Source organism: Coffea arabica, chromosome 3e (assembly GCF_036785885.1).
Source record: "Coffea arabica cultivar ET-39 chromosome 3e, Coffea Arabica ET-39 HiFi, whole genome shotgun sequence".
NCBI lineage: Eukaryota > Viridiplantae > Streptophyta > Magnoliopsida > Gentianales > Rubiaceae > Coffea > Coffea arabica.
The window spans coordinates 4,654,588-4,675,294 of record NC_092315.1 but is presented as its reverse complement, the minus strand read 5'-3'; the positions used below and the strand labels follow the sequence as shown (position 1 = coordinate 4,675,294).

The window sequence follows — 20,707 nt, the reverse complement described above, 5'->3', positions numbered from 1 at the left end:
TTGTATATCTTTGATCAGTGAAGATGTGATAGTGACCAAAGCATACATTGAACCTTCCTCTAGTGGTCTTCTGGAAAGTGCATCTGCAACAATATTGTCGCATCCCTTTTTGTATTGCACCTCATAGTCAAACCCCATTAGTTTGGCTATCCATTTCTGTTGCAAAAGTGTGTGCACTCGCTGCTCCATTATGTACTTCAGACTCTGATGATCAGTTTTGATAGTAAAGTGCCTTCCCACCAAATAAGCTCTCCACTTCAAGACTGCAGTCACTATTGCCAACATTTCCTTTTCATACACAGATAGAGCCTGATGCTTGGGACCCAATGCCTTGCTTAAGAATGCCAGAGGTTGCCTCCTTTGCATCAGCACTGCTCCAATTCCATTTCCAGAAGCATCAGTCTCCAGTATGAACTGCTGAGTGAAATCTGGTAGAGCTAAGACAGGAGGCTTACCATGGCTTCCTGCAAGTGCTTGAAAGCAAGAGTGCCCCCTCATGCCACTTGAACTGGTTCTTTTTAAGCAAATTTGTTAATGGTTTTGCAATTTTGCCATAGTTCCTTATGAATCTCCGGTAGTATCCAGTGAGCCCCAAAAATCCTCTTAATTCTTTGATTGTTCGAGGTATAGGCCAATTCATGATTGCAGAAATCTTCTGTGAATCGGCCTGAACTCCGTTGGCATCAATAACATGTCCCAAATAGTCAATCTGTTGCTGAGCAAAAGCACACTTGCTTTTCTTTACCTTCAAAGAATGCTGCCTTAACAATCCAAATACGGTGTTAAGGTGTTGTAGATGTTCCTCCCACTCCACACTATATATCAGGATGTCATCAAAAAAGACCTGGATAACTTGTGAAAGGTTTGGATAACCCCTTCCCTTTCTGCTGCACAAGCACCTTAGCTTCTTCAATCTTGGCCAGGGTCCTAGCATGCTGCACGTTTTTAGGCATGAACATCCTTACAGTCAACTGGATTTCTACTTTCAACCCACTCACGAAACAGCTGGTGGCGTAGTCCTCAAGAAGCTCCACCCTGTTGAGCAGCTCCTCAAACAGGTCGTGATACTCCTGTACTGTCCCAGATTGTTTCAAGCTTTTAAGTTCCCCCATTGGATCGTCATACAAGGAATCTCCAAACCTGGAGGACAATTCTCTTATATACTCCTCCCAAGCCGGGATCTCCCGTATAAGACTGGATCGCATGAAAATTTGGTGCCACTGGAGAGCTTTTCCCTCCAGATTCATTGCAGCTATTTTGACCTTCACTAAGCTTGGCGTCTCATCTATTTCAAAAAACTGCTCACACTTGTTCAACCATCTCCTAAAATCCTCCCCATGAAATTTCGGAAAATCAATCTGGGATAAGCGAAAGGGAACATGGTAATTCCCTCGGTTGCTGTTTGAAGAATCCGAATTACAAGGGGAGTCATTTCTTTCTACTGGACCCTTCTGTGCGTGTAATTCAATCACCAAGTTCCTTAGAGCTACCATCTCCCTTTCGAACTGTTCCTGTTGTTCCTTCAGCATGGAGCGAACATGTTCCTCCATCTTTCTGACGTCTTGAGACCTAGTGCCCTCTGCCATTGGTGAACTATGCTGGTTCAACCCAGCTCTGATACCACTGATGCAGAGGTCAGTGAAGGCCTGCTTATCTAAGGTATGGAAGCTACAAAAGATGGCGGAGAAGTAACTTCGAAGAACCAAAGATGAAAAGGATTTGTTATTTCTTAGTAACCGAGAGATTACAGGGAAAGAAGGAATGAAAGCTATGAAAAGACAAGTGAAAGGCTATGACAAGGCTATTATCAGATATCCCATTGCCTGGCTCTAACTTTTCTATTTATAACATTCTATGTCAGTCAGCTAAGTGCGGCTATCAACTGCTACTGATCTCGGCTGACGTCAAAAGATTCCTTACTAACAAACTTATTAACAAACTACAACTGCATGAAAAAAATAACGTCTGCATAGCCGTAACTAACGTCTCTGCATAGCCATAACCAACTCCAGCTAGCTGTATTTCCACTGCATTTCCGTTGCTGCATTCGGCACCATGTGGGCTAACCAAGTGCGTGTATCATTTCTTGCCTTGGCAACGGTTTTCTTCAATCTCTCCATCCGGACTTTTTGCTTATCATCCTTGCCTAGTTTTCCTTTTTTACCATCTGCAGATCCCAACGTTTCATATTTTCTCTCATCCCAATTTTTCCTCTGGAGTTTGCGAACGTCAGGGCCTTCAAGTATCCTATAAAGAATCTCCAGCATGTCTTTAAAGTACCCAAAATCTGCGATGGCCTTAACGTTGCATGCTAGGGTTCTATGATGGTTTTCATGCAACCACAAGGCGGCAGTGTAAAAGCCTTCTTTGTCAGACTTGCCAATGCCTCGAACACCCCTAAGATTGCGTATAAGTTTGAGGGTTGTCAAGGGATTATATCTCCAAGACGATTGGAGACGGTCTATGAGTTGTTCTTTAGGTGTATCCGGTACTACGTGAAAGAAAAAGTCTAGACAAGGGTTTCCAGTAGATAAATATATGGCTGAGTTGTTTTCTGTGAACCCCAGCCAAGGGATTACACGTGGTTTTGGTTCTGGGGTGACCTTGATGGTGGTTGTGGTGGTGGTGGTAGGAGATGAGGAGAGGGTGATGGTGGTGCTGTGAATTTCAGGGGGGCCAAGGAAACCTTGCGAAGCCATTACCGTTGTTTGAGGGAACCGGAGGAATTGGAGAGAATTGAACTAGAGAGAATTGAAGAATCGGGGTTTAAGGTTTATATGCAAGTAGGGTTATCAAACTTATGGTGGTGCAGAGGTGTCTTTACATAGAATTTCATTTTCTTGGAGGTTACACAAGTTATCCAATAAGGAAAATGCTGTAGTGACTATCGTTATGGTAACTAAACAGTTTTTACCTGATATAACAGGTTATTATACTTTTAGTGACCATTTGATTACCTATTGGACTTATCCACCTAAATAGGATAATGCCTAAAAATAAGGAAGTAAGTTTTTCATTTAAAACAGTAAGTTAACCGTAATAATTAGTAACTTTTGTGTCTCAAAAGGTAAATTGGAATAAATATGAAACTTACTTTTTAAAGAGATAAATTACAATTTTATATCGCAAACATACTTTTGAGAGAGTAAGTTTAGTTCAAATAATAATAAGTTTTTATACATAAATAGTAATTCTTACTTATAACATAGTAAATTTGATTAATGACCAAAACTTACTAATTTATGGTACAAATGTACTATTTTGCTTACAAAACTTATACCAAACCAATACTAGGAAGTTTATTTGAAATAACAATAAAATATTTTATTAATGATTAAAACTTAGTACCTTAGTTAGTAAGTACTTGTAATATACTTGTATAAAACATAATTATATGTATAATTTTAAAATTTTTGTATTTATATATTTTAAAATACTATGAAAAATATTTTGACCTTTCACATAACCTTATAAAATAATAAAATTTTGTCGTATTATAATTTGAATAATTTTTGAAAAGTTTAAAAGATTGGATAACAATAACAACACATTTTCCTAGTTATATATGGAATATCACTTATCTATGTAATTCCTATAATTTAAAACCTATTAATATAATAAGATGACAAAGTTTTAATATATTTATTGTCTGAGACACAAGAAATAATTAGAATTAAACTTGTATTAATATAGACCTATCAAAATGAGAGAAATAGTGTAACAATTAATACAATAATAAAAATAATAGAATTAGTATAACAAAATTAGTATAATCTGGAATTTTTTTTTCTCTGGAGATTGTTCACGAATATAAGATCCAACCACTAAACAAAAATCACATGCATATATAATCTATTGTAGAATTTAAATTAAATTTAGTTTATGTACAAAATGATCCTAAAATAATTTGCATACTACAATACCATATTATTTTAACAACAAAATTTTTTTTTGCCAAAAGTCTCCAATATCCATGATATATGTATGAGAGATATCTTACCATATTTTTATCTCTTTTTTGCTAATTTTGTATCTCATGTCTAATCATTGATGTTAATTTGAGGAAGAATATTTTTTATAATAAAATCATTTTGAATTTAATTAACAAGTTGAGATTTTTTTAAAAAAAATAAAAGCGAAATATCTTGGGAACTTATTTTTAATTTTTCCAAAATTAAAAGATTGCTATTTTTGACCAATTTTTGCCATTAACATTTCATTTTCTAGACTAATTTTTATCAATGTAAAATTAGTTTAGTCAACACAATAATTGAAGTTCTGTTGGTCCAAGGATTGGCATGCTATTGTTGTTATTTACATGTAAATATATAACCTAAGTAATAAAATAAATAATAGCTACTTAAAAAAGGAAATAGATGCTCAATTGATTGCATTCAAACTATGAATTCTGTTAGTGCATAATTGCTAAATTATATTTTTATTTATAAGAAATCAATATGCATCATATATTGACCAGGACTAAATTACTGATTACTTAAAAAATCATATCTAAACACATGATGTGATATTTATTGCATTTGGTTACCTTTATACTCATACAATTTTCCTCTCTTTCTATTCATATTTTAAAAGTGCAAAATTCTCTTGATTATATTAGTGAAAATGCATAAAATCTTTGACAAAATTATTTCAATTTATTTACAAAATATTAGTACTTTTAGGAGAAGCAATGCATTGTAGGAATGGTTTACTAATTTTGTAGTAAACATAACTACTACATTAAAAATTTTAAAAAAAAACTTGATTTTATTATGCTTTAATTAGGAGTACTTTTGAAGAAAAGAATTAGGGGATTAATTTCTTTGATTCAATAATTTTTAGAGATTGTAATTATCAAAAGGAAAAAAGAATTTTTAGAGATTGTAACTCTCTTATTATTTGATTTAATAAATTTGATATTTGTGCAAGTTTTCATGTCTTTTATTTTCGGCAACGAAATTTGTGCTTATAGTTAGATACCAATATGGTAAAATATCCCTCATATGTATGTAATGGATATTTGGGTCTTTTAGTAAAAAAAAAATTTGTTGTTAAAATAACATTGTATCATAGTGCGCTTATTATTTTTGGACCGTTTTATACGTGAATTGAATTGAATTTAAATTATACAATAGATTATTTGTGCAAGTGATTTTCATTTAATTGTTGGATCTTATTTTTATGAACAATCTCCCAAGAAAAAAAGTTCAGATGATACTGATTTTCTTATATTAATTGTTATACTAATTTTGTTATTTTTATTGTTATACTATTTCTCATTTTATTTGGGCTTTAACTCTTATTAATTCTTGTGTCCCAGATGTAAATTTATTAAAACTTTATCATCTTATTATATTCATAGGTGTTGAATTATAAAAATTGTGATATATAAACAAGTGATATTCTATATATAACTAGGAAGATTTGTTGTTATTGTTATTCAAACTTTCAAACTTTTCAAAAACTGAAAATAATTAAAAACTTATAATATGACAAAATTTTATTACATATTTTACAAGGTTATCTAAAAAGTGAAACTACTTTTCATAGTATTTTAAAATATATAAATGCAAAAAAATTTTAAATTATACCTGTAATCATGTATTATATAGGTATATTACGAGTACTTACTAACCAATGTACTAAGTTTTAATCATTGATAAAACATCTTATCATTATTTCAAATAAACTTCCTAATACTAGTTTGAGATAATTTTTTAATGTAAAATTGTATATGTATTCCAAAAATAAGTAAGTTTTGATCATTACTCCAAATTACCATGTTATTAGTAAGAATTACTATTTATGTATAAAAACTTATTGTTACTTGAACTAAACTTACTCTCTAAAAAGTAAGTTTGGAATATAAAATAGTAATTTATTTATTTAAAAAGTAAGTTTAATCTTTATTCCAATTGACCTTTTGAGGTATCAAAATTACTAATCTATTAAGGTTAACTTACTATTTTAGATGGGAAATTTACTTCCATATTTTTAGGTGTTATCCTATTTAGGTGAATGGGTCCAACAAATAATCAAATTGTCGCTAAAAGTACAACAACCTGTTATATTAGGTAAAAACTATTTCGTTACCATAACTATCGTTACTAAAGCATTGTCCATCTAATAAAAGCAACGATATAAAATCCCTTAAAAGATGCACCATTCACCGACGTGCTTGGGAGGGAATAAATTCATATCTTTCTATACTAAATTCACACCTTGTACACTTACTAAACACTTATGCCCTTAGATTTTACGTTTATTTGATACTTTTTGTAGTTTCAAGAAACATATATTCATGTAATAAAAAGAGAAAAAACAAATCAAATTACATTACATTTTAAAAGAAAATATTTCCAAACATTTTACAAGAGATTAAGAATAGTTACTAATTTAAAATTTAATTTAGCAATCCAAAATTTTCAAGTATTAATTAGCATGTAAATTGAAATTTTCACATATTTCAAATCCATAAAATTAAAATCGAGCAAGTTCCAAGGTGAAATATGCAATCATATTGACTTCATACTAATATTTACCATTTGGTTACATCTAAATTTTAAACAAAGTTTAATTTAAAAAAAGAGGGAGTAGGTCATAAGGAGAAGAGAAAAAGAATTAAAACAACTTTAGAAAAACATAAATTTTGGAACCAGAGAAACAGGAAAAGAAATGTCTATATGAGACTTAAATAAAAATTTCTGTGTGAAATTTTTTTCTACAAAAAGATTAGGTGGTGGTAAGGCTCCGTTTGGATTAGTTGTTTTTGGAAGTGTTTTGAAATATTTTACTGTAACAATGTATGTGAAAAACTTTTACTGTACATGTTTTTAATTGTATTTTTTAAATTAGATTTCTGATAATTTTAAGATTTAAAATTTTAATGAGATATTTTTAAAATTGCATCAAGAAAGAATCTTTGAAAAAAGACAGGGTATGGTAGACTTCTTCCCCAACTCTCCCTCTTGGGCAAAAAGCTTTCGTTCTCTCCTCTGGCGGTGGTGGAGTTTCTTTCCACTGCCTTTTCTTCTTTGTCAATTCAATCCGGAATCAATCTTCAAATAACAGATGTCCAACTTGACAGTATGCGAACATACGTCGAGCTGGCTGCTATCGCTTCTTCCTACCATAAAAGTATTTGTCTCAAGGAGGAATCCTCTGATTCCGTATGTCTTCTGGGTTTGGAAAAGTGTGGATTTTCAAGAACAAGAATCTTATGATTTCCACCTCCCCTTCCTCCTCGCTCCTCTCTCCTCCTCCCTCTTTCCCTCTCCTATTTTTGGTGGTGTTTTTGAGGTATTTTTGAGGATATTTGGAATGTGACAGGTTGTCAGGCCTGTGCAATAATAAAAACCTGCTCAACTAAAAGTAATTTCTGTAGATAGTGGTAAGTAAGGTCGAATCCACAGGGACTGGGTGTAATTGCTTCTTTTCAAATTTACAATAACCAGGGCGGTATTTTTGTGCAGAAGACGACAAACAAAGAAATTCAAATAAAATCTAAGAAACTACTAAAAATTAAATAACAATTTACGAAAATCAAATGAATGATAACTAATGATCTAGCCAAGGAATAACTTCAACAATGGTTCAACTAATTGATCATCGATGCAAAATCAATTCCAATTATTTACTAATAAATAGGTTATAACTGCCAAACAAGCGATGACAGTCAACCCCTCCTTACTGTGTCGGTGATTAAGGTACGCCCGTTAACCACTGCTCTAATTGAGAAATAATTTTAGGTACGCCCGTAAGATTTAATTTCTTAATTGCCTTACGTATTAGAGGAGCCCTATTCTAACCAAATAACGCACTACCAGAGTTATTTTAGATTAGCTCGCGTATTCTCCTGACACAAATCCAATCATGCCAGTTGTCACTATATCAAGACAATTAAACAATTACGGATTTAATGCTCTAATTGACAATAGATTACCAAATTAACTAATTATCCGAATTCAAGACAATCAATTAATTAAATAACCATAAGTACTGAAATCAAGAATATGCGAATACCAATAAATAAAAGAAAAAGATAAAATCAAATCGATCTCACAATTTTTAGGCGAATCAAAACCTCCGTTGTTCATTGACTAGACAAAGAGATTTAACTCATCCCTTGTCTACTCTTACGAAAAAGAAAAGAAAAGCAACCAAAGATGAAAGGAAAAGTCAAAGGCTCTACCCTTTCTCCTGCCATGCGTAAGAATCAAAAAGCAAAAAGAGATCCCATGAAAAAAGTCAACAAAAGCTAAGCTAAAGAAGAAAAAGAAGTCCCCTGCTCCTAATTCTAATTCCTATCTAATTGCTAACTCTACTGTGCGGCGCCCCTTTTATTGCTATCCTTTGCGGCGGCTCTCCCCTTCCAGGAAGACTTCGGTCAAAATGACTAAAAAGGCCTCGCGTATCTTTTGTTCCAAAAATGTCCTTGAGTGTCTTCTTTTTTAATTCTTTCCCGATGACTGTCAAATTGGCATTGGTTGTGGCATTTTCATTCTACTCCCTGAAATAAATGTAAATTACGAAAATTGAGTAGAATCTAATAATTAATTCACATCAACTCAGGTAATAGGAAAAATTAATAATAAAATAAATAATGAAATTGTAACCGATCAGAATGTATTTTGGGGTATTTTTATAATTTAAAATATGTTTGGATACTTTTTAAAAAATTTACACCACTCACCACTCACCACCAATCTCCACCACGGCCTCCCTCCTTTTCCCTCCTCTCTCTCTCCTCCTTTTTCCCTCTCTTTCTCCTTCATCCCTTTCCCTTTCCATTCTCCCCCTCTTCCTCCCTCTTTTTCTCCTTCTTCCCTACCCCTCCTCCCCTCCTAGACCCACTCGGAGATTACCAACCCAACCTACAATAGCACAGCCTTTCTAGTCACGATCAGATCTAGTTACGACCAGAAGGTCGCGACTAGTGCAATCAAAAGATCGCAGCTGGAGTTGCTGCTGGTTTTTAGGGGAAGAGAGGAGAGGGAGGAAGAAGGAGAAGGAGAAGGAGAAGGAGAGGGGGGAGGAGGGGAGAAAAAGGGAGGGGGAGGAGCAACGGTGGAGGTAATAGTGATGGTGGAGGAGGGAGTGGTAGATGGTTGTGGTGGGTGGTGGTGATTGGAGAAAGAAGAAAAGATGATAGGATTTATTTATATATATATTTTTTGAGTTGTATTTGAAATATAAAGAATGTTATTTGATGATATTTTTGAAATGTATTACTGTAGATTTGTAGATGAAAAACAAGTATTTCAAAACTCTCAAATCAAAACGGATTCTCCCTTCATTCTATAGAAAGATAATTAAATAATATAAAAAGTGCTAATTTAATGTATAAAAGCTAAAGACATGATTGTCTAATAAGTGTATAAGATGTGGATTTAATATATGGGGGTGTGGATTTAGCACCTCCCTATATTCACACACACATATATTTACAGATACACATATATAATACATAATTCCAAATAGACTTATATTATATACACATATATATACACACACACATATATATATATATATATATACATTAAGTTTTTTTTTTCAAATAGACTTGAATTGGTCACTATGTGGAATATCTGTCACTTCTGTTTGGAGCCTAAATACAACCCAATTTTGGTTTCTTCTAAGCCACCTTTTTCTTGGCAAAACATTTATCAAATGCTCCCCTGACGTTAATCTCCGTTATAAAATGTTGCTTGCATCAGTAAAACGTAAATCTGATTGCCCCAAAATACTCTTTTGTAAATTGGGTAGGTTACATTTATTTCTCTTGAGTTTTGTCCAAATTACATTGACTTCCCTAAGGTTTGTCTGAATAACAAAGTGAACCCTATAATTTGTGCAAAACAATCCGAATGTTTTAAATAGTCATATGTTTATTAAATAAGCATTTCCCACCGGTCAATTGCATCAATTAAAGCAAGAATGTTTTAAAAAATTCTGAAAATTCCTATTACTTACTAATCCAATTCTTTGCCCATTCTTTTTATGACAAAATTAACAATGGTGCTTTGTTCACTAGTGTAATTTATTTAGCTGCCTATTGTAATTTGATATTAGGAACCATTTCCATGTTAATGTACGAAAATCAAACTTCATTATCCAAAACATAAAATAAACTATTAATTTTAAATCTATCTCTGCACATTGAATGTTAATTTTTATTGATAGAGATATCCACTAAGAAATTAAAAGTATAAGACAAATAAAGCAACATATTCAGGGGTCAAAAGTATAATACTATATCATGCCTAAAAGAATAAATAGTTCAACTAAATTATTCTCCCATGCCAAATCATACCTTTTATATCTAATAGATTTTTGTTAGATGGAAAAAATTGTATTAGAAAGTGTGGTACCATCTAAAATAAGTTTTAGGCAAAAATAAAAAGGAGAAAGGAAGAGGCTCTCTCTCTCTCTCTCTCTCTTGCTTACCATTTCGTGCTAGTTTGGTGATTGATAGTTTTCTTTCAATTTGCATTTTATTTTTTCTTGCATAGCATTAGGGGATTTCTCATTGATAGAAAGCTATTCAAGCGGTTGAACTGCATTCTGGTCAAATTCTAGGGTCTTTTTGTAATTTGATCAAACTTCAAGGAAGGTAAATATAATTTTTTTTCCAGAGGGCAGCTTTATCATCATTTGTTTGCTTCCGTTAGTTTAATTTGAACACTACCACTCATAAGGGGCTTGTGAGGGGTAAATCTAATTTGGTCAACCCACAGGTTTGGTTTTGTTTTGTAATTTGACCAAACCACATAGGAGGTAGATGTAATTAACACAAGAAATAATGAAGGGATCCTCGGATGATGAATTTTCACTCAGTAATGTCGCTAGTTCTTATCTGATCATCTGAATTCTGAAAAATCCTTCTTCATAAAGTTCCTACACACGAATTTGGCTGAAGAACCCCTTTTTTTTGTCGTGTTTGGATTGTAAATTATTTGAGATAATTTTGTGAAAATGTACTGTAGCACTTTTTTGATATGATGTATGTAAGATAAAAAGGTGATTGAAAAATGTGTTGATGATGCAAGCAAATTAGTGTGTGTAAATAAGGTGTAAATAAAGTGGAATAATTGGTAATCCAAACACAGAATTAAGTCTTGTGTACATATCAATGGGTAGATCCTTACAGCTCTTAGTCTTGTGTACTTAAGTACTCAAACTGATTTGGATACCTTTCTAGACTAAAAGAATTAAACAACCGAAAGAAAAAAGGCAAGAATTTCATTGAAAACAATTAAAAATTGTAAACTGAGCAAGAATATTTCTCCAATCAATATGCACTATGGTGGAGATTGAAGAAACAAAGAACCCGTCTTCAGAGTTCAGTGAATGCTAAGAATGCAACAGTTATCTAAGGGAACTCATCATATTTTTGTTGAAAAAGAAAGAAGGAAGCAAATCAGGTGTGAAGACGTGCTGCTTCTGATTGATCAAGATCAACATTTTCTACTAGATCTCCAAGATAACGTTCTTTTACAAGGTATTTGAGTACCCCAGAAAGCGTAAGAGTGCTGGGGCAGAGTGGAAAACCTGAACCTGGACGTTTGTGGCAGCATCAATTGAAGAATACTTAACCAAATTATCATGATTTTTGTAGACGAATGACCTGGATTATGCATCTAGACGTTTGATAGTGTTCAAGGATTCTGCAAACTGTTCAATTAATCCAGAAACCTTCCTTCTAAGTAGCCAACGTGGAGAACACAGGATTAACAGAAACATCTGTCTCTGATTAATTAGTCCCTCGCATTAATTAAATACCATGATTATGACTTAAATTGATTGAAGCACTATCCCTCCACTAGTCTACTTCCAAAGAAAGTGAAGCATAGCCTCCATTGTTGCCCATTAAGGTACACGGGAAAATCTTACCAACCATAGGGATCTAGGACAAGTGTATTAAATAGCCGAAAGATGCTTTTTTCCACAGCTGATGGGGAATCTCTCTGTTAACTCTTCTGAGACCTCGGACATGTTAAAGAAAATTCACCAATCATGACTTTTGCACAGTGCATTTTTTACATCAGAAGTTAGTTAGCTGTCTCATTTCTCTTTACTAGAGTTTGGCTGTCTCTGTTCTTCTGCATCTCTCTTTAGTTTGTCCCTATGCACGAAGAATTTCTAAGGCCTGGAATCAAATTTAGCTAAACCTATTTCCGACCAAAATCCAGGCATAATAATTTAGTCCATAGTGAATATAGCTAACAAGAAACTAACCGAGCCAGTGATATCAAAACTTTTCTATTGCATTGTCAAATAAGCCGGTGAAGTAGTTAACATAGAGAACCAATTAAATTTGGGCAAATTATATTTTATCCCCCTGTGGTTTAGCCTTTTTACATAACCGCCCTATGGTTTCAAAAGCTATACATAACCCCCTCATGATTTGAATTAAAATGTCAAGGTGATGGAAATAGTCATTCGTAACGGAACTTCTAAAAATATCGAAATTACCCATATGAATACATGACACACTAACCCCCTTATGGTTTAATACTTTACCATATAACCCCCTTATGATTTTCAAAATATACACATAACCCCTCTTGGTTAATAAATAATTTTTAACTTTACATAAGGGTATTTATGACATTTTAGGTGACTCCATTACGAATGATCATTCCCGTCACTTTGACACTTTAATCCAAATCATGAGGGGGTTATATATAGCTTTTGAAACCATAGGGGGGTTATGTAGAAAAATGCTAAACCATATGGGGCTAAAGTGGAATTTGCCCATTAAATTTCTTTGACCATCATTTTGCTGTTCAATGCCCAGAGAGGATCAAATTAGAAAATGTTCAAGAACAGATGTAAACGATATCTTATTGGTTACATGGTCTTAGAGCTAATGAAATTATTCAAGTTCAATGAGACAAAACAATTTGAGAATTGTTACGTCTTAGTCTCAGTGCCAGTTCACTAGCGCATGCTTCCACCGTAGAATTCAAGATCGATTGGTCTATAAGAATGACACTACCTCAGCAGGAAAAGTGGTCTTTGGCCATTACACGACTGGATTCACTTAACCATCCATCAGTAACTAGTGATCACAATTTCATCTTTAGTGGACAAAGCAAGATTATGACAAGGTGCTCTATTCTTTAACTTAAACCAGTGGAAAAAATTTAATGCAAATGCCCTTTTATTAATTAGGATGGTGACTGTTAAGACTTTGAATTTGAATGAACTTTGACCAAGAATATTGAGAATGCAGTAATAAACTTGAACTTTACCATGCAAATAGGAAAATTTTGTGAAACACAAATGAATCACGAGAACTCTCCTTCACCTTGCGTCCTTTTACGTGGTTCCTCTTATGTTCGCCAATAATTCCTTTTCCAATTTCCAATAATAGTCGTTCATAAAAGTCTACATCAGTATATATCCCAAGCCCTACCAACTCATATCTGAAAACTTAACTGGTTTTACGGCGCGTTCGATCAAATTGAAATTTGAAAATTGAAATATAAAATCTGAACTCTGAAGTCTGAAGTCTGAATAAGTAATAAATTTGATTCACTTAGAGTGTATATCACGTTAAGTGATAAATGAATAGTTTATCACTCATTTTTGGAACCAAGTTTTGCCTAATAAATTCAGTGCCACTTAATTAATTCAGGGGTTCCATTTTTGGTTATTAAACGCAATTGAACATATTAAAATCCGAATCCATTAAATTTAAGTACTGAATTGAATTATCAAACAGGGCCTAATCCAAAAAATGTTTCTTGGTTTTGTTAATTTTCTGATTTTCTGATCAATCTGCTTCATCTGACTTCCCCCGTCTGCTTTCCTGATGAATTTACTTAATACAATTTCATCTTTGCGGTACATATCTCTTAAATACATCTTTGCTAATGCATGTACTTTTCTACTAAATTGTACATCTTAGCTACTGCATGTAAAAAAAAAATGATGAATATATCTTTCAACCAGGGTTACCTTTTGCTAGCGAGAGACGGTGAGCTGAAAAGTAAAAAAGCATGTGAGATTATCAGCCTAAGTCATGCATGATTTTCAGTCTGACTCATACATCAAGAAGAAATTGAATAAATACACATTAACATATTGGTTATTCTAATTAATTTGTTTTAATGAAAAGATAAATGCGTGGCACTCTACCTAATACCATGGCCCTACTGCAAAAGCAGATTAATTTATCTAATAAGTAATATGTGTTGCTCTACCTAATGCATATGACCCAATTGCAGGGAGAAGATTCTGAGTCTATTTTTTTTTGGCCCTTTTGACAATAGACCAAAATAGTTTTTCTAATGAATGGATCTGTTTGTACATTCATGACCAAGAAGGAGCACGTACAGCATCATGCATACATCTATGTTTCTGATTTATAAATAATTCTGGCCCACTGGATGACACTCTGCCTCTCCTCTGCAATTTAAGGAAAGATAAGGACAGCATCTTATCAAAATTGCTTATTGAGAAAAGAAATTGTTGATTCTTGCAGAAACAGACCAGGTTAAGTTAATTAAGGCTTTGAATCATCATTTCTTTTGTCATTTGAACCAAATAAAAATTGGGTTAATCCTTTCCTTGCGGTTTCTGGAGAAAGTAAAAGTGCATTGAATCCGGTTTGACCAAGAATATGAGCTAAGCCTCAACAGATTATCATGAATCTGGTATATAAAACAAAAAAAATAGAAAGCTGAGATAAAAGTGTCAATTTTTTTTTTTTTTATTGAACCCACCCGAGAGCCGGAATATGTAAGGTTGAATTCAAACTTCATCTCCTCACCCCTTCAGAAAAGATTGAACGTAAAAGGAAATACTGAAGTATTTACAACAGCCTGACTCTTCCTCCAATTCAGAATAGGACCTCTTTTATTTAGAGCAATAAATCGTGATGTAAGGACCCATGAGAAATTTAATAAGGTTAAAAGCTCGGTTAAGAGGGAGATTGGATAACCCTCTGCGTAAAAAGTGTTATTATATACTATATAAAAAGGTTGGTTTCTAGTCTGCATGTTGCAATATTTAATATTTTGGCCTTCTGGTGTTTAACTTTATTTGGCTGGAAGATAGAAACAAGAGAGATGTTGGTAGCCGCCTTTACTTGAAAGTTTCAAAAGTACGAACAAAATAGCCTTGGGAAAACAATCTAACACAAGTAGAATTAAAGAAACATTTTTACAAAAAATATCACACAGGATATCATCTGCAACCAAATAAACTAACGAAGAAGAGAAGAATCAGAAAGGAGATTAATATGAATAACTAGCTCAGAATCTTTTGATTCTCCATGGACTAGCCTTTAACTTGTACTCAAAAGTTCTTCCAAGTAATCATTGCCCAAGTCCTCGAACACCACTAAATTTTCTCCCTTGACTTCTCTTGCTTTACTTTTTCTGATCACATTTCTTCTCCTCATGGAGTGTTTTCTCTTCAATGCAACGACAGGGGAGCATCCGTCTTCCATAGTTGCCTTCATCTCCATGAGTGATTCGCGAACTCTATCAACTGGAAAATTAAGGATTGCTGCTTGACCTCGCATCGAAAAAGCAGCTTGATCATAAGCTAAAGCTGCGGCTTCTGCACTGTCAAATGTGCCCAGCCAGACTCTTATACCATTCCTAGTTGAATCCCTTATCTCTGCCGCGAATTTGCCCCACGGGCGCCTTCTTACTCCTCTATAAGCTTTCTCCTTCTTGGGTTTTTCTTCGGGCTTCGAACTAACTTCTTCTTCCTTAATTTGATCAGAAGAATTGATTTCGGATGTTTCTTGAACAGCCTGTGCTTGTGCCAGGAGACCATAGAGAAGCATTTCTTCAGAGTCATTTTCATTAAATGGTAACGAATTGTGGAAATTTTGGCTATCCCATGGAAAAGAATCGACTGATCCAAATGATGAATCAGAAGAGAAGTCAGAAATCCTAGAGAAGAAAACTGATGAATCCATTTCGTGTTCCGTGGGAATGAGGATGCTCTGCTTGGAATGTTGTAAAAGTTTGGTGACCTCTATGTGGAGGACTAGTCTCCTATATATACCCCCCGGAGAGGGGCAGTTGGGAACTTGGACTGCCCCGGGGGGGGGGGGGTTGGAGGTGAGAAGGGGGTTGAACATCAGTGAAATTATGAAAGCAACAGTTGAATGCAAAAATTGGACGAAGAATAAGAGGGGCAGAAAAGGGCAAAATGGAAGAGAGTGATGTTGTGGCCTGATTCAGTGTCCAAGGAGGATGTCTTTGGTTTTTGTGAGTAATATTTTATTATCTTGGACCAATTAGAGAATGCTACACGTGGGTCAAATGAATAATTCTAGGCGGCCAGGTCAGACTAACAGTTTATGACATCATCTGATAAGATTTTCTGACCTCAATTTTCCTTGGCTCCTTTAATCTGGATAGAATAGAATGGAACTTCATTATGGCAAATGTCCATGTTGCCATGTCCGAATATAGAGCCCAGGATGTAGGAATGTAAAATTGCCATTCTTGTGACACGATGCTGTCCAGATGTCGATGATACAGGATTGTTTCATGAGAAAGACAATCATATGGAAGAAGGGTGTTCAAGGGATTCTCATGCTGCTTTCTTCTTGTCCTTGAAATACTACTAGAGTTAAACAGCTGTGGCTTTAGCTCCAACGCAAGAAAACCAATCAGTCCTCTGCCCTGGACATCAGTGGACTGCACCAGTAGTAGTTTCTGAGACTTTGACGATGTATACGGCGGACGTTTGAATTGCTATTTTGTGAAGTTTTTTTTTAAAATATATATAATAACGATCTGATATATGTAAAGTAAAGAGTATGATTGAAACATGAGTTTATAGTAAACGAAAAAATTATTTAATTTTCCGAACAACAGTTTTTGAGGATCTTTGAGGTCCTCATCGCTAGATAAATAAAGGTAGGTCCTCGACTGGTTGGAAGAAACCCAGGAGGATTTAGATACATTTTGTCAAATAAATTTTGTTCTTGCTGAAATGATTTGAAAAAAAAAAAAAAAAAGAGTGCACATTGTGACAAATAAATGTCATTTGTAGTAGTGTTAATTAACTAATTAGTATATGATTTGCTCACTTAATTGGAATCACAATCCAACCTGACATCAGGGACATAATAACTATTAGAATCCAAATCTAAATGAAAAATTTGGTCAGCCTTGAGGAGGGCATAAAGCGTTAACACTATAGCCTAGCCTATAAGCTTTCTAGCATCAATGGTGCCAAGCAAATAGCTCTGTCATTGATAGCATAGCATGACACCCACTAGTTGCCTTATCTTTGGCTCTGACTGTGGATATTGCCCTTTCCCACAGCAACTTGTCAATTGTGATGGGGACGTAAGAATCAAAGAACATTCAAACAGTAACCTAAAACTTTTCTAAGTAAAATTAAATATAAATCCTCCTTTTCTATGGGCAATGTATTCTTAAATTCTAAATTCTCCTTGTTATGAAGGCCCTTTTCTCCTCAATCCATTTCCTGGAAGTAGCCTCGTTTTTGTCTTCACTACTAACAAAAATAATATGATCTAATTCCCACCGTTTATGATTGGTTGAAATGCACTTCTTCGGTCAATTAACCATACAGACATCTATTGTCGTAAAATCTTTTGCTTCATATTATACGGTGGTTCAGCTCTCAAGCACATTTATCTATGAGTATTTTGACCAATTTGCATTAAACGCTTGTACTGTTAGGGAAAATGGTTCTAGAATGGTCACAACTCGCAAATCCTATACCAGTAGCATAAGAAATTTCAACATCGATTTCAAGAAATAAAAGTAAACAAGAGGAATTAAATTAATTAAGCTAATGCCACTTGTTAATCTAGAAAAGCCCATGTGCTCCCTCCAAAAAAAAAAGAAAAGAAAACCCTATGTGCCTAGGTAACACAACCCTAGATAAATGAAAAAAAAAAAAAGAAAAAGAAGAGGAGTAGTTTTTCCAGTCTTTTTTTTTTTTCAGTCTTGCTAAGTTCTTTTTGTCATAGTTCCTGTCGTACTTGAAAATCAAATCAGTTTTTACTTTAAAGGAATGACTAAGGTATCATCATCATCTATCCGAATCAGTTGCGTGTTTTATCAGAATTTTCTTTCTGATCCTCAGCTTCTTTCCTTAATTTGCTGTTCTAAACATCGGGATTCATGTGAACTTACACAGAGCCATAATCGCATAATGCTGCCAACTTCCCATACGCAACTCTGCTCGCTGGCAAAGCCAACGCACGCTTTGATAACAACACCTTTTACAAATGATGATTTACAGACATGAGACGCCCCTTCCTTGTTTTCCTCTTCTATCCTTCATTAACATCACCTATTTAGGAAATCTCCTCTGCATTCAATCAACATGGTGATAGAGAGAAAGATGCATTTGTTTTAGATTAATTATTTTGGTTTAAGGGAAATTCTGAACTTTGCAAGAGATAAACGAGAGGGCTTGAGAATTAAATTACGAACTGAGCTTCACTTTACGGTCATTTGACTAATATCTCTGTCAACTGAGTTAGTGCTCGGGAACATTTATATTTGGTTCTAATCAGTTTTGTTAATATGATTAGTAACTAAGAAAGAAGCCACATATTGCATGAGCGACTTCACTAGTCTGCTCTAGATGCATATTGATACCTAACATTCGAGTTGAAAGATGTTGAAACTCAAATTAGGAGCGATTGTAGGCTTGAACCCAGAACTGGGGAATTTTGGGTTCCACCCTATTGGAGAAACACATATATTGGTTTCTTGAGAGCATTAACGGTTGTGATTTTATATTATATCGTTATCCTTGGACCAAAAAAGCCAAGCTATGATGGTCATTGAAACAGACGGATAACTGGCTAGATACAGACCCCTTGGAAGCACCCTCTTGGAGAAAGGTTAATAAAGTCATCAAGACCGTGAGAGAGATAGAGAGAGAGAGACTTGCATTTTGAGAGGTTTGAAAGTCCTCTAACAAGAATGCACACCATAGCTATAGACAGTGACCTCTCGATCGAGCGTGAGACCCCCACCTGGTGGCCATGAAATTCAACACTTTCCACAGAAATTTCTAGGAACCCGGATTTAAGGATTGTTACTTTTCTTGGCGTCTCTTGTAATTTGAATATATATATATATATATATATTTATACTAACGTAATCCAATCATAACCCTTTCAATTGAGACAAAAACCATCACTCATCTCTTGGCCTTTTCTCGCTGCGGAGGAGGGGCTGGAACGTTACCGTTTCGAAAGATTCACGGTCATGATTAGATCAAAAAAATTTGTGCGGTTTAAATCACTTCTTGTAACTTGATTTTCACGCCGTGTGGGATCCATAAAAATGTTGTTCTAGTGTTACTCGTTATTGTTCTATTATTACATTTTGTACAGATGATGCTACACCGTGTGCAAATGATGTTACACCTTTCGGAATGGTTGCTCTGACAACCGTTCCAGCCCCGGATCCTCTCGTTGCTTTGGACCGTTCTGATACGTTAACAATGTACGGAGGAGTTATGTTTAGGCAATTTGCGAAAAAAAATTTGGCTCCTTTAGTTTTTGAGTTAATACACTTTGCATCCTCCAATTATTGCTGTTTTGACACCCTGGCCCTCAACATCTATTTCTAGCATTTTAGAGCAATAAACCTTTTTTATTTTCTTGTCACCTCGACCTAGTTCGTATTTTCAACTCATATCAACGTGGAAAAGACGATGTTCAATTTATTATTATTATTATTATTATTTTACCCATTTTGGTTATTGAATCAGCAAGGAACTGATAATTTGACCAAATTGGCAAGAAGCTTAAGTGCCAATACAAATAGATGGTGGTTTACAAGCTTGATGTTTCTAAATTTCACTAGGACTATTAAGGATTAATCCATGCCCTAAACGTTTATCTTGCTAGCATACTCTACCCTATAACCTACTTTGACTGATAAAGCCAGGTGGAAGTAGGAAAAAGGATTGCATGCAAATTTACCTGAAGTTTCTGTTTTTCTTCCCAATTAAGGACAAAATCATCGGCTATGTGTGTGCATAGAAACGTGTACATGCAAATATTTATTTGTGCACAAACACACACGTAGATCATATATGCATAGTTACAGACACAGGTGTGCGGGTGTTCGCAGGGTATAATAAACTGATGACCTTTTTACAATTATTTTATATTTTGCAATTTTCATTTCTTTTTTTTAAATGATTTTACACATTTTTCCGTTAAAAGTGTTGGAAAAGACAATTTCTATATATCCCTTTATATATAAAGTCTCGGTGTCTTCGTTTACTATTTCAATTTGACCCCTGCATGATACAGTACTATACAATCACATAATCTTTCATACCTCACGTTTGAGCATCGTTAATACATTATTGTCTTTCCCCACTTTTAATGTTTTACAGCTTGAACTAGAATAGAACTTCCAAAAAGTACTAATAAATAGCCTCTTTGTTTTTTCAAAGAATTAAAAAATGCACTCCCATGTATAAGCCTCATAAAAATTTTAAATAATCACCAATAAATTAATGTCTTTTTTAAATTCTTTTTTTTTTTTTTTGCATTAAGCATTTTTGTTTCCCAGTGGTTTCGATCAAGAAGTCATAAATTAAAGAATTTCATGTGTTACTTGTCTCCATATATCAGATTGATTTTTAATCCGAGGCACCCTTAGTGGGTGACACGTTACTTGTCTCCACCATCAGCAATCTCCGATGAAATTACATTTGGCAT

At 34.2% G+C, this 20,707-nt stretch overlaps 1 long non-coding RNA gene and 1 pseudogene across 1 annotated transcript; both read right to left on the bottom strand.

The window, feature by feature from the left end:
* Positions 1-8,042: 8,042 nt before the first annotated feature.
* LOC140038608 (uncharacterized) lies at positions 8,043-9,325 on the bottom strand. Its single transcript, XR_011842186.1, has 2 exons — positions 8,693-9,325; positions 8,043-8,509 (listed from the first exon to the last, which is right to left on the bottom strand). It is a non-coding gene; the product is annotated as an uncharacterized lncRNA (long non-coding RNA).
* A 5,753-nt stretch (positions 9,326-15,078) lies between these two features.
* Positions 15,079-16,178, bottom strand: LOC140038911 (ethylene-response factor C3-like; annotated as a pseudogene).
* Between the last annotated feature and the right edge of the window lie 4,529 nt (positions 16,179-20,707).